We start from the raw sequence: 14,750 nt of genomic DNA, 5'->3' as shown, positions 1-14,750 counted from the left end.
GCTCCTTGCTGCATGAAAGGGGTGGTTTGATATGGAGGCAGAATGGAGGCAGAAGGATACCACGTGTACTGATGAAGGTCACATTAGTAGTCTCTTGCTGGTAACAACCTCTCTGGTCCCCTCAGAAGGTATGATTTTGATTTCATAGCATGCAGCCCACTTGAGGGGCCAGGCAGCATGTTGGGGTCTCTGGAGGTGGCAGAAGTCATCAAACAGCACTTTTTGGCTTTTGTACCATGGGGTAGCAGAGGAAGTGGAGGAGAAACCTAGACCTCCCTGTTGTGCATCTCTCCCTGCACAGGGCTGTGTGTGGCACCGAGAGGACCCATCTGGGTCCAAGCCCATTTAATCCAAGCTGGTTTTCTCATGATGCTCTTTGGCTGGAGTGGAACAACATGCCTTGGTGCTGCCCCATTGCAGAGTTGTGCATCGCAGCCTCTGCATGTGCATGCTGCCTTCTCATCTTTCTCTTGGGCAAATTTGCTCAAGATTTTTTCAGTATGTGATGTTAATCTCTGTAACCCCCCATGTTATCCCCTAGCCGAGAAAGCACTATTTTGAGATATGAAATTTATCAGTAAAGAAAAAATAAGGGAACATTTCTGTGCCCTCAGTCTGTGCAAGCCCTTGAGCATGTTGGAGAGGAAGCGATTCCTCAAATAAACCTCTTTGTGCGAATTCCCCCAGGGTGCTTCATCTCCATTGCTCCCACTGCCCAGGTGAGGGTGGGGAGCTTATGCAGACTGGAGGGGACCAAAGAAATACCTGTCTGGTCTGTTCTCTGCAGAATAAAAACCTTCCAAAGTGCCTTCCCATAAGGCACTCACCCTCCCAGAAAAGCAGGGTCTGCTTAGGAAGGAAAGGCACACCAATTACATGGGTAAAGGGAGCGCCTCTGCACACGAACTAAAGTTCCCAGGGGTGTCTCCCTACCCTCTTTCTCAGATACAAATAACTTAAACAAAAATAATGGAAGGTATGAGACTAAGTTATTTAAGTTATCTAACACAGGGACAAAACATTTGTGACCCATTCTGTCTCGGCAAATTTTGTGCAAGACCCACTGAAGCCTGCAATTGGTAAATGGGTTCCCCTAACTCTATTTCCTTTCCTCTTCATCGCTTCTAGTGCGCTCTGAAATAGGTTTCCTTCTCTTTGGTTTATTAGATTTTCCTGAACCTGGCTTTGTAACCTTTTAAAGTGACCAAGACCTCTCCTGGTTATTATTGCGGGCTGATGCGCTGTGTATATCTCACTGCTGTTGCCTGTGAAATATTTCTTGATGTTTGCCCTGTGATAAGAAGAGGAGATTCTGGTAAGGTAATAGGCCAAGAGACAACTGGAGAAGTGTCCCATAGCAGTGTGTGAAAATAGGCCCATTTATTCCTCTGAATTACATTTGAAATTCTATTACTGAAGGTGGCTGGTCAGAAAATGAAATTTTCATTCTGCAGGAAACTCACAATTTTATTTTCAAACCAGCACTAGAAATCAAAATTAACTTTGGGAAATTTTTTCTCCTGAAACATTGAAGTGGCTTTCTTGAAATGCTTCGTAATGGTAAGTTAGAACATTTTGCTTTTATTTCTGCTTGTCATAATAGTAGCTAAAATTATTCTATTGAAACAAAATTATTTGAATGTATCACAGTGAAATGTAATTTCCCTGTGAAAGCACTGATGGAATTTGATACCTTCCTGCAAAATATCCTGTTTTTGTCAAAAAAGCACTTATTGTTGTAAAACTTGAACAAGCAGCCTTTTTAGGCTTTTTTTTTATTTCATTGTCATTTGTGATATTTTGTGTAAAATCAGCAAAAAAATCGAAGACAAAGAACAGAAAAGCAGTTTTGGATATCTTACATCTAGATAACCAACATGGAGAAAGGAATCATAGGGATTTTGGTCTGTGTTGCATCTGATTTTCTGTTCCGTTGACCTAATAATTTAGCCTCACTGAGTTCCCTTACTCCTTTCAAGGTATCTGTCTAATCATGCAGATGCAAGCATAGAACATGATGACAGGAAAATCCATTAAATATTTGTGATGACCATCTTTCTTCTCTCCTTCCTTCTAACATGGAAGATGCTGACTTTCTGTAGCACCAGGCTGTGGTACCAGACCTGAGAAGACTTTCTCTCTCCGTCCTGACTAGGCTGGAAGCCACGTCTGCTACACTCAACATTTTTGCAGTGTCTTAGAATCTGCCTCTGCATGGGATGCCTCCAGTTCCACTCTGCAATGTGCTTAGTCTCTGCTCAGCTTTCTTTGATAGAGGCCATGGCTTTATTTTTTTTTTCAGAACTGAGCTCCAAGGGCTGTAACAGCTAGATAGGGTTGTGTGCAGGGGTGGAGGAGATGATAGCTATTAGATGCTGTTTCAAACTGCTTCTCTTTCTGGATAAACTCTTCCCATCTGTGTTTTTGAAGCCCAGTCATCCTTTGAACCATTTGGGAACTATAAATGATAATCCTTTGCATCATGTAGGCAGAGGGGCACCATTAATGCTTACAGGAGCTCTTGGATGTGAAGATCCTACCCACATGGAGTTATTCACCCGCCTTTGCAAGCGTGGCAACTCTCCGTAACACTAATACTCCTATTACTTCTAACATATCAGCTTTGCTAGGCAGGGGCATAAAACCCACATTATTAACATCCAAGATACATTTCTATTAATAGTTGTTCACCAGTTTTTAATTAGATTGGCATATATTGAACATATGTAGCTGAATTAAGCTAGACTGAATGAAGAGCTACTATCAGAATTTCCAGATTTTTAACTGGATTTTCCACTGTTGTCTTGTCTTTATAACGACAATGAAATTTTCCTTAGGATGCTGCCTTGACAAAGTACAGGGCTCCTATAGAGAGATAATAAATAACCTGGCATACATTCACCCCCCCCGCCAACTCCCTTCTGCATGATTGAATTTTTCAGCACCTAATAACTGTTCTTGCCAGCACAGCAATATCATTTCTAAATCTCAATGCACAGAAAAAAAGTAAATTTAGACAATATTGGAGTGAAGCAACTAAAAGTTGGAATTGAAGTCTTGGCACCAAGTATGAAGTCTGCCATTTATTCAACTTCTAAAACATCCCAGGCTCCATTTTGGAACAAGCTATTGTGGTTATTTTAATTCAATGTCTGAGGACTTTGTGACTTCATTTGGGGCTTTTAAAAAGTCTATTAAATGTTCCAACTGCTTTTGCAGAATTCACAATTCTCCTCTGTGACTGACTGCTTTTTTGTTATTGGGTGTGTTTTTTTACTTCCAGCCTCAATAATTCAAATGTGTTAAGTGCTGACTGATTTTTTCAAAGTTTTGAAGAGCAATAAAATTTCAGCCAGGTTCTGTAGCAAACTCTTTTTTGCTATGAAAATTCATAGGATTTCCAAAAGACCTGGCTTGTTCCCACTCATGATGCAACTGTGCCAACAGATTCTAACACTTTTGACAGACATACAGTGATTGGTGAAGGCAGGCGAGGGAGAATAATATATCACCAGAGTATAGGATCAGTCAGCTATAGCAACAACAATGAAAATCAGTAAAGCTGTCCTCAAACTGAAATAGAAAGTAGTGTTTTCAAACGTAGACACTCGCTCCTCCAGTGAGAGTCACTTGCTCAGGATGTCATGTACCCACAGTTTCATATACCCTATAGGGAGATCGTAACATAATAGTCAACAAGTATTTGTGCTTTTATAACACTTAGTGTTATGCAAGCTATCTGCCGGACAATGCCTCAGAAATGCCTGTATGCCCTCTAACTCTGCTTGTGTCAAGGGATTTTATTTGCTTTCCTTACACAAGCCAGTAATTAAATTCACCTAGATGTGCCGAATCAGAAATGCTGGAGCGAGATTTCTGCAGGAACTTCTCATCTCTTTGAGAGATGCTGCACAAAGTTGGGGAGGGGGTGAGCATGGAGGTTTGATGGATCATCTATGTTAATGTGAAAGGAAGTGAATAATGAAATGACTCAATAACTTTACTGCTGGAATTAAACACTGTGACCAGAAATGGAAAGTGCTGGAAGTGAAAAGACAGTTCAGGAAATGGGCAAATACCTGAAAAGAAAACTTGTCATTTGTCTGTAGGTATTAACTTCAGAAGAGGTTTGGCTAGTTGGATGTATGGTAGCCATTCTAATGATGGATCATTAGACACCTCAGGAGAAGTTCGTCTCGTACCCAATCTCTTTAGTCAAGTCTTCAGTTAAATGTATTTTCATTCCTGTTGTATATCCTTAATGACACAGATATGTGGGTTTCACAGTGCTGAACAGAGGAGGGTTGGCTGTCCTTGTGCAGCAGGCAAACGTAGAAGAGAGGCATGACTTGTGTTGTTCAGCAGGTCAGCAGCAGACCTGAAACTAGACAGCAGATCTTCTGTTTGTGTCTCTAACCACTAGGAACAGATCTTTCTTTTCCTACTTGTATCTTGGGAGATTACAAATGAAAACACTAAGAAATAATGCCACAATAAATTTACATGTTGACTTATTATATGGAATTACACAATGAATATTTTAAGCCAACAAAGCTGGTCATAATTAAATTAGCATTATAAAGACATTCCATGGCTCTTGGGCTCTCAGTTGTTTTAGTGTCAATCTGGATTAATTGACCATATGAGAGAATTTGCCTCAAATTTACACTGTTGTAATCAAGATTGAGAGCTATCCAGTAATGCTGCATTCTTGCCTGAGTCTGTAGTGTTTGAAATAGAGTTTCACTCTGAAATGGACAGCTGCATGCTACTGTTGGTGCAGATTTGGCAATTTACTGAAAAATCAGTATATTTGTAATTGCTGTGTGTTATCTTTTGAACAAGAAGAGACGAAACTAAGAGCTTTGGTCCTGAATGCCAGTTGTTCGCCATGCATTGGTTCATATACTGATGAAAAGAAAATAGCTGGGGTTGACTGCCCACTCAGGCAATCTCTGTAGACAACTAACAAATGCTGTTCTCCTTCATCATCCGTTCTTCAAAATCACAGGTGTGTGCAATGATGAAAAAGAGCTCCTGTTGGAAAAGAGCATTTATACTTCTCTTGCAAGACAGTCCCAATTTCTTTTCTTCAGAAAGTGCATGACCCAGTAGCACACTTTTGTCTAATGGGACCCTTTCTGCTTGGCAGCATTTTGGTGTCCTTTCAGAAGAATATGAATACTAATCGTAGACTTGATATCAAGCTCCCTGGTTTGCTTGGAGCTAGGTCACTTAATGTGATAGGAAATTTGTATTGAGGTAGTCTTCATATCCAGCACTGTACAAAACAATGGTGTGGATATAGTGGGTGTTCATTCAGACTCATTGATTTTTGCAATCCAAATAAATATGTGCCTATTTAAAGTGGGTTCAGTTCAAGAAAGCTGAAATGCCTGGATGTATAGCACGATGTCTTAGCCACTCAGCTTTGAGATCTTTAGATCCTGGGAGTTCATAGCATAGCACTGGGATACACAGAGGAAAACTAGATGTTTGCTAGAGTAAACCGTGCAGCGCCGAGGCCGTTGCTGATTTTCTGCTTCTGGCAAAGTAAAAGGTTCTGCAGATGGTATTTTGCTGGAGTGAGCAACAAGCTCACCCCAACAAGCAGCCTGCTCAGAGGGTAGAAGGCTGCTGGTGAGAATTGCTGAAGTTTCTTAATTTATTTTCTCCTGGCCTTTGATTAACAGACTGTCGAGGCTGTTCTTCACTTACAGCCCTGCAGCACTGGCAGGTATAAGCAAGACAAATGTTGCTTTGAATGAACTTGACTGGGGCAGTGCAGTCAATGGCGACCCCAAGAACTTAATGGATGTGTCATTGTCAATGTATTTGCTCAGAGCATGAGCACTTCAATCCATCAGGGTGGTAGCCCATATCTAATGGAGGCAGAAGGCCAAGTGGTGCTTTGCTACAGGATATTTTCAAAGACTGCAGATCAAATATTTTTATTTCTTGCTCACTCTGGCTTTGTGACTAGTAATCCTTGAAAACACATGTGAAATGTGTCACCTAGGGTGACGAAAACAAGCTCCTTGTTGACTACAGGGCCAACTGGTTGCACTGACTTCTGGAGTGCTTTGCAGCTCTCCAGCTGGGCTCTTGAGTCATTTTTTAAAGGAACAATTCAGGGAGTCTGGTCAAACTGGACTATTTGCTCGCAGGGCAGCCCTGGCACAGCCAGTGGTCTGCAGAGGATGAGCAATAGCACACACTGTTGTGACTATTTTCAGTTACGTTGTTTGGTTTGCCCTTTCCGTACAGCTCAGTACTGTAGGTCAGAAAGGCAGAGGCTGAGGAAAGCAAATGCAGGGAGAGCCCAGCTAGACACAACTGCTGGTGAGAATGGCCCAAGCACAGCATTTTCAGAGGTGGTGTTTTTACAGTGAGCTTGTCCTCTCAACTGCACCAAGCAGGAGGAAGGTGTGAACAGGAGTCACCTTGGGACCCCACATGCAAAGGACATGTGGTCAAGGGTGTTTCCCAACCACAACCTCACACTTCCACCCTCAGGTGAAGGTTTCCTTGAAGGAAGGGGCCTACAAGGTTATAAGTCACCTCCCAGTCTCCTCCCTGTAGTCATTGCCTTAGCTTTGGGCTTACTGAAACGCGACTGTGGGCCACAGGTTTCAGTTTCAAGTCTCAATCTTGCCTGCTGAAACAGCATTGAAAATGTTCAGTGTGGTCTATGTTACTTTGTAAAGAGCCATCAACCACTAGCTTCTACCAGCTTCCAGTGAGGTCTCAATGCTCAGACTATTAACATGGTCCCCCTGTATTCCTTTCTCTTGATTTGCCTCTGTTATGAATTAAATACTTCAGACAGGAAAACTGAAAAAAAAATATAAACCTGATTGAATACCTGTATTTTGTGTCTGAAGGATGTCCATTTAAGTAGTATGCCTTATTTTTAATGGAGAACACAGGTACCCTGCCGTTAATATTCAATATTGTGAAAACAAAGTGTTTTACATTGATATCTGTGTTTCCAGAGCATCAATATTTTGTTTGCTACAGAGTATGGACATTGGAAAGATTCACATACTTTCTGGATTGTGTATTATGCAGCACACAAGAACTGTTCCCAGTGCCCATTAACAAACAAATCCACTGTGTTGGTGAATAGCTTCAAAATCAATTACTGTAATATTTCAAGTCATCGAGAACTTTTTCTAGAAATCTTTGTGCTACAGGATAGTGAGGTAGTTTAGTGATTGTTTAAAAGCAAATGTATTTGTGTCTTATTTGTGTGTGTGTGTTAGAATGTTTCTTCCATTATTGTAGCATCACTATATTATTAATTAGTGCACCTAGGAAGCTTCCAATTATGAATCATAGATGATTCTCCTAGGCACTGGAGAAAGCATAGCAGAAAAGATTTTTAGAAGATGGTTGATACCATAAGGAACTACTCAATACGTGAGTACTGGAGTGTCACTAAACCCACATACTGATCTTGTAGGTGCCATGTCATCCATATATGAAACAGAAGCAAATAAAAATATATCAGACTAGAAAGCCAACACGATCACTACAATGTTTTTAAGTGCAAAACAAATGATATATTTTTCCATGCAATAGTTGTTGTTTTCAGAGGCTGAAACTGAATTGGCTGTAAAGTACGTTATGTAAACTGGCATTGTAACGTTAGCCATTGCTCTAGAGAATCTGCGAGGTAGGAGGTGGTAATCAGGATGAGTGAGAAAAAAACTCCTCATAAAAGACTGGCTCCTAAAAGAGTGGCCATTTTAACCACATGGTTAAAATGCTGCGTGAAATTGCTCTTGCACTAAGGGAAACCTAATGTTGCTAGCATACCCTGAAGCAACCAATATCTGGACATTTTCAGCAAAAGTTTGGCCTTCACCCTCCTTTTTCAAGCCCTTTAGAACTGGGTTCATAGCACTGTCAGAATAGAGTGATTACAGGAAAACCATAGATATTATGGAGCATTTTTGTAATGCACAGAACCCAGGTTTTAAGTAGGTTCACTTGATCACAGAATCAGAATCAATCAGGTTGGAAGAGACCTTTGGGATCATCGAGTCCAACCATTGCCTGACACCACCATGTCAACTAGACCACGGCACTAAGTGCCATGTCCAGTCTTTTCTTAAACACATCCAGAGATGGTGACTCCACCACCTCCCTGGGCAGCCCCTTCCAATGGCTAATGACCCTTTCTGAGAAGAAATGCTTCCTAATGTCCAACCTGAACCTCCCCTGGCGAAGCTTGAGGCTATGTCCTCTTGTCCTATCGCTAGTTGTCTGGGAGAAGAGACCGACTCCCACTCCGCTACAACCTCCCTTCAGGTAGTTGTAGACTGCAATAAGGTCACCTCTGAGCCTCCTCTTCTCCAGGCTAAACAACCCCAGCTCCCTCAGCCGTTCCTCATAGGTCATACCCTCCAGACCCTTCACCAGCTTGGTGGCCCTCCTCTGGACTCTGGACTCTAGACTCTAGACTCCTCTGGACTCTAGGGAACTGCTAGAGAGAGTCCAGCACAGAGGAGCCACGAAGATGATTAAGGGAGTGGAACATCTCCGTTATGAGGAGAGGCTGAGGGAGCTGGGTCTCTTTAGCTTGGAGAAGAGGAGACTGAGGGGTGACCTCATTCATGTTTATAAATATGTAAAGGGCAAGTGTCATGAGGATGGAGCCAGGCTCTTCTCAGTGACATCCCTTGACAGGACAAGGGGCAATGGGTGCAAGCTGGAACACGGGAGGTTCCACATAAATATGAGGAAAAACTTCTTTACGGTGAGGGTAGCTGAACACTGGAACGGGCTGCCCAGAGAGGTTGTGGAGTCTCCTTCTCTGGAGACATTCAAAACCCGCCTGGACGCGTTCCTGTGTGATATGGTCTAGGCAATCCTGCCCCGGCAGGGGGATTGGACTAGATGATCTTTCGAGGTCCCTTCCAATCCCTAACATTCTGTGATTCTGTGATTCTGTGGACTCGCTCCAACACCTCAACATCTTTCTTGAAGTGCAGGGCCCAGACCTGCACACAGTATTCTAGGTGCGGCCTCACCAGTGCCGAGTACAGAGGGACGATCACTTCCCTAGACCGGCTGGCTACACTATTCTTAATAGAGGCCACTAGAAATGACAGGTTCATGTATAGCTGCAGTATAATCTTAGCAGCCTGGTAATGTTTTGTCTTATCATTGTGAATTGTTGGTTTCTTGAATTTAATGAAGGATAAATGAAACCTAAAAACATTGGCTTGGAAGAGGTCACCCAGGGCATTGAATGCAGTCCTTTGCAAGAGCAGGACACCAAGCAGCAGGCAGTTAGTTAAGAAAAGTCCACAGCCTGCTCCTCACACCAGCAAGCACTGTAAAACTTGCCACGTTTGTGATCAGTGTAAGAGCTTTAGTAGATGAACAAATGCCATAAGCATATGACAAAAAGAGAACGGAAGAGGTAGAGGGAGTCACCAATGTCATGCACCCCTGTGATAGTAGAGCATTTGATAAACAGTTTTCCCTTAAGATTATGGTAGAGAGATAAGACACATGACAGAGACAAGCCAGAAATGTCTCAAAATTTCCTGCCAGTCTTACCTGGAGGGAAAAATCCCCCCTAGTCTCAAACCTGGTGGCTGAGTGCAATCACTGCGTACTTCACAGAGAGCAGAATGTCATTAGGAGTCCCAGAAAAGCAGCCTCCCTCTTGTGTTAAAACTTGGCTGCTCTTTGCTGCCCAGAGAAAGCAGAAAGAAGCAAACAGCCAGAAATCAAATTCTGCAGCCAGATAAGAAAGAAATGTGAAATTCTTACTGTTCATTGCATGCAAGCAATAACAGCCCCAAAGTCTGAGACTTGTATCGTGTGGCTACAGAGCTAAAAAAGAAATGACCAGTCACCTTCTCTCCTTGCAAATCTGTTTGGATATATTAACAAATCAGACAAAACGCTTTATTCTCAGGGACAATCCAGGATGATGAAAATAGAGCATGAGGTGGTGTCTTGGGGTCATGTAAGGCAGAGACATTCTGGTTAGCATTTCAACAATGACTCTGCAAAACATTGCTGGTTTTGCTTTCTGTTAAGACAACCAGGTAATTGTCTTAACTGCTTTTAATTTTGCCAAGACTGTAACTCCCTCAGTGCATCTGTAATCATGTAGTTGCTTTGCTGCCTTACCAGGATTGTCTATCATTTTTAGGTTGTTTTGTGCTTCCTTTAACAAGAATTGGTATGGACTAGGCCTTTTTCTGCAAATCCAAGCAATTTCTCTGCTAGACCTATTCTTTCTAAAAATAATTAGTGGAATATTGGTGATGGTCAGCCAGAACTTCTTCAAAAAATACCCTCAGATGGAGTGTGAGCCTTCAGGTATCTGCTTAGAGTTGATTTTAATCCCAGCATAGGGTTTTGAACTTGCCTTGACAGCCTTGGCCACCAAACACTGCAAAGTCTAGTCAGACAGACTGACTGGAGAGGAGGTCTCCCTTTAGCTGCACTGCAAGAAGCACTTCTCCCTCCTGTATAAAAAGAAGAGTGAGGTTAAAAGTGAAAAACAGCGTTGCAGTGTATGTCCCCTGGATACACAATTTTCCTTTCAACCTGAGTAATAAAACTGCAATAGGGTTTCTTTCCAAGACATGTTTTCCCACTCCTCCAGCAACCACTCCACAGAGAATGGCTTCATTTTCTCAAAACTGTCATCTTTTAACCTCTCTGGTAATAAGGTCTGTACAAAGCACCTTCTCCTTTAGTTATTTCTGTCCATAGGCTTCAGGCAGAGCCAGGTGGTGCATCTGCTTGGCTTCCAAATTTGCAGATAGCTTGGCAGGTGCTGTATCAGCTGGTCCTTGGATTTTGGGATAGATACCAATAATCCTCACTTTCTTCTAGTTTTCCCATCTGTTAAAAACCTGCTTGAAGCCACTTTTGATGGACAGCTGTGGCTAACTGGGTTTTTTTGGGCATCTGAGATCATTAATGTTTCCTTCAAATAAGGCCTGTTTTGGGGGGGTATGGGGCAAGAAGTGATCAAAGGGCATCATTTAGAGCTAAGGAACTTGACAGAGGCTTGTGTCTCCAATACTTCAGCTCTTTCTGTGATCCATGTTGGATAACCTGAGCCTCTCAACAGCCCCACAGATGATTTCTCAGGGGAGATCCCTCAACATCCAGCTCCTTGTTTCCCTGCAGTAGCCTCTGCTGCTGAGACCTGTGAGGAATGGCATTGCTACTGCCATCTTTGCCTGTAAGAAAGGAGATAAAATGGGGAGAGATCATCCCATTGGAGTGACTAGGTCATCCCATTGGTGTGTCCTTTGCTCTTCCCATATCAGAGACTGTAGATGGCAAGCTGGAGATCACTCTTGCCAGAGCAGCTATTGGACTCATGGAGGCTTCAAACAGAAGTCAAAGGTGCTCAAGAATCTCTTTCCTGCCACCTCCCCACTGGTTGAGTTGTGCAGTTATTTACTTTACATAGCAAGAGAAAACAACTCCCTGCTAAATAGGCTTGTCCTCAGACCTCCACCCCAGGAAAGCCTGGAGGAGTCTTCAGCTTAGGAGACAGCCCATGTGTACCCTGCCTTTTGGGGCATGTGTTTGATAGCCCCAAGGGGTAAGTCTTTCCTGTGTCTTAGTTTTAGCCACAGCACTGGACTATGACAAAAGTGCGAGAGAGTGAGCAATGCTTGAGGTGAAACAAGGCTGAGTGGCTGAAGCAGTAGAGCACAGTACAAGGAGATGCAGCACATGGTGACCTTTACACACCTTGATTTCAAAAGCTGAAAAATTTAATATCCAAACTTAGTCCTAGGATTTTTTTTCCAGTCCAGGATTAATCCCTCTTAAAACAGCCACCTTATTTTAAAACAAAAAATACACCTGCTGATGTTACCTTATAAAAATTGCTTTGGAAAAAGCATTAATTCAGTTTAGAGGCCTCTGGCCAAATTCATCAGTATCCAGCCTGACCATCTGCCCAACACAGGCAGGGATCCAAAGCAATACAAAATGCCTGCCCTCCTCATTTGTGCAAGAGGGCTTGAAAGGGGCACACAAGAAGGTGCTGAACCAGGGACCTTCAAACAGCTTTCATCTGAGCAGACATGGCCTTTCGGTGGTGCTCCTATTCCGCTTAGTTTCCTTCTTTCTCCCCCTCCCTTCCTATACCTTGCTGTGAAATCTCACCTCCTCCCACTGGCTCATTGGTGTCATAACATATGGTTGGGATTAGGCTTAGGACCCAAATGTGGCTGCAAGGCAGCAGGGTGGTTGCTAGATCACACGTTTACTTGCAAGGTAGATCCTTAGAAGGGAAGACAAGTGAGTAATGCAAGAACTGGGTCCATCTCTCTCTCATTGGGAGGTGGATTTTCCTTAATGAAAATCCCAGTCCTCTGTACTAAGAATTTTAAATGTCTTTTCCTTTTTACATAATTAATGGGATAAATCTTAAAAGTTAATGATTTTTCTGAAGAGGAGAAAAAGAACCAGCAGCTAAAGTTTGGGAATCTACATGTAATTATCAAACTGCTTGGTTACTGGGAGAGGGATGGCTGGTGAGTGGTTGGAAGCAAAATGAGGTATTGGGACTTGGAGGTTCAATACTCAGCTCTGACTCAGTTGGTAACGCATGAAGAGTTTCTTAACCTCTTTATGCCTTAGGTTACCACAGTGGTACACAGTAGTACTTAGTTATCTCCTGGGCATTTGAAAGATTTATGAATATGAGGCTTGAAAAGTACATTGCCATCAGAGAATGAGGGATATTACTATCTACAGATGCCAAGAAACATTTGTAGCCTCAGCACTCCTGGTGAAGGCTGAATGCAAAAAATGTTTAGAGATAATAATAATAAAAAAAGGTAGCTGTTAGACTTTCCTGAATCTGCAAAAAGATATGGTGCAGTTGGTTTTGGAGACTTGGACCAATGTTTAGAACAGTTTAACCATTGCTAATCTAACACATCTCATTCTTGTAGAATATTTTTCCTAGCACTGGAGAAAAACAACCATATACTGTTCATTACTTGTTACATGGCATTTACAACGGAGTCACTGTACACAGAGAGGCAGCACGAGGCAAGGTGTCATACAAATCCAACTGGAGCCCCCAGAACAAGAGATGGGGGAGCAGCACAACTTTCTTCATAAGACAAGCTTGACCTTCAGCAAACTGAGCTAAAGAATTACACGCTAAAGTCTAAAAATCTTCAAGTGGAAAATCATCCCTTTAAAGCCTAGAGATTTAGGCTCTAATTTTAGGAATTTTAGGTTTAACTGACTGGCTGTAGTCAGTACAACACTCCATTTTTAGGCACTGCAGGTATTGTAAGTCTGATCCTCTTCTAATACTCTGTTGCTAGGAAAGGCTGCATTTGATTTCTTTTCAAGCAGTTCAGATAGCAGTGAACAAAGTCAAGCAGGAACCAAATGCTTACAGAACAGAACTTATCTGAGAAACATTTCCTGAGCTGAACTTGTGCTCTCTGTCCTTTTTTGACTCACAGGAGTGGAGAACAAGCCTAGCTGGGGCTGTGATGGAGGAGTGAAGTAGCAAAGAATAATGTGTGGCTTTGATTACTGCTAGCCGAGCACTACAGATGTTCAGGTTTGACTGTCTGTATAGCAGCAGGCTGACGGCTATGATATGAACAGTTTCTCTGCCAAAGCGAGCAGCAGGATTTACTAGCAGGCTTGCAGGCAGGGAGGGGTGTAAGAACAGATTTGCTGCTGTAATGTCCCTGCAGCTGGGGCTGTCAAACACATTTGGGAAGACAGGACTGAATGTCTCATTGGCATCAAAGACCCAAGGTTCATGGCAGTGGGGAAGTGCCATGGCATAGTCTGTATGTCTTCCCATCCTTTCTGATTATTCCTCACTCCTGGAAGACCATCTGAGTTAGTGCTTCCCTTAGTTGATCTTGAGCACCCAGGGAAAATTAGGTGCACCAGTGGTCTCCCAGAAATGCCATAGACTGATGGGAAAGACATATAGGAGACATGAGATCTGGTAGTCCATCCTCAGGAAGAACTGAAGCAGCCAAGCTTTTATTTTCACATGTCTGAGGATGAAACCCCTCATGCTGACCAAGACCTCCCCAGTTCCTGTGGGCTTCCTTGTGAGGAAGTCTCTCCTGTTCAGGTTCAGGCAGGCAGCCCAGGCAGGCTGGCAGATAGGATCCATGCTGCATGAGCTAAATAAGCGTGATTGAGCTTCTGCTGACATTAATAATTTAATTCAGGCTTGAAATTCAGAGTTAAGTGAAGCTTTTGACATAATCCTCCTTGTAGGTAAACACCAGAGACATGGAAATAAAAACACACATGGAAGAGTCAGAAATTTCTTGTTGTTTTAGGCTTATTTTAATTTGTTGCTCGGTAGGGAATGTATCGGCCCTTCACTTCACTGGTGTAACTAAAATTATTAGTTCTTCAGCTTTGTTTTTTGTGGTAGCTCTGGGGCTAAGAAACTCAAAATAATGAATGTGCCATCTGCCAGCAAGTTTAGCTACTGTTACTTGGTTTATAACTAGGAATGTATGTGACAAAATGAACCAGAATTCCTAAAAAGGAAGGGATAGAGAAGTTAAACAGTTTAACAAATGGAAATAGGACACAGAAGTTGAGGATCCTCTGAGCAAGGGGAGATTTTGGAGCTTTTAAACAAACACGAGTGTTTGCTCCCTTCATTTACCATGGTGCAAGGAATTTGTCCTCATTAGGTAACTTGTGAAGGGATTTGTTCCCATCACACAAACTAAAGTGGAGTC

This window comes from Nyctibius grandis, chromosome 4 (genome assembly GCF_013368605.1).
Source record: "Nyctibius grandis isolate bNycGra1 chromosome 4, bNycGra1.pri, whole genome shotgun sequence".
Classification (NCBI taxonomy): Eukaryota; Metazoa; Chordata; class Aves; order Nyctibiiformes; family Nyctibiidae; genus Nyctibius; species Nyctibius grandis.
Note: the sequence above shows the minus strand (reverse complement) of the source record.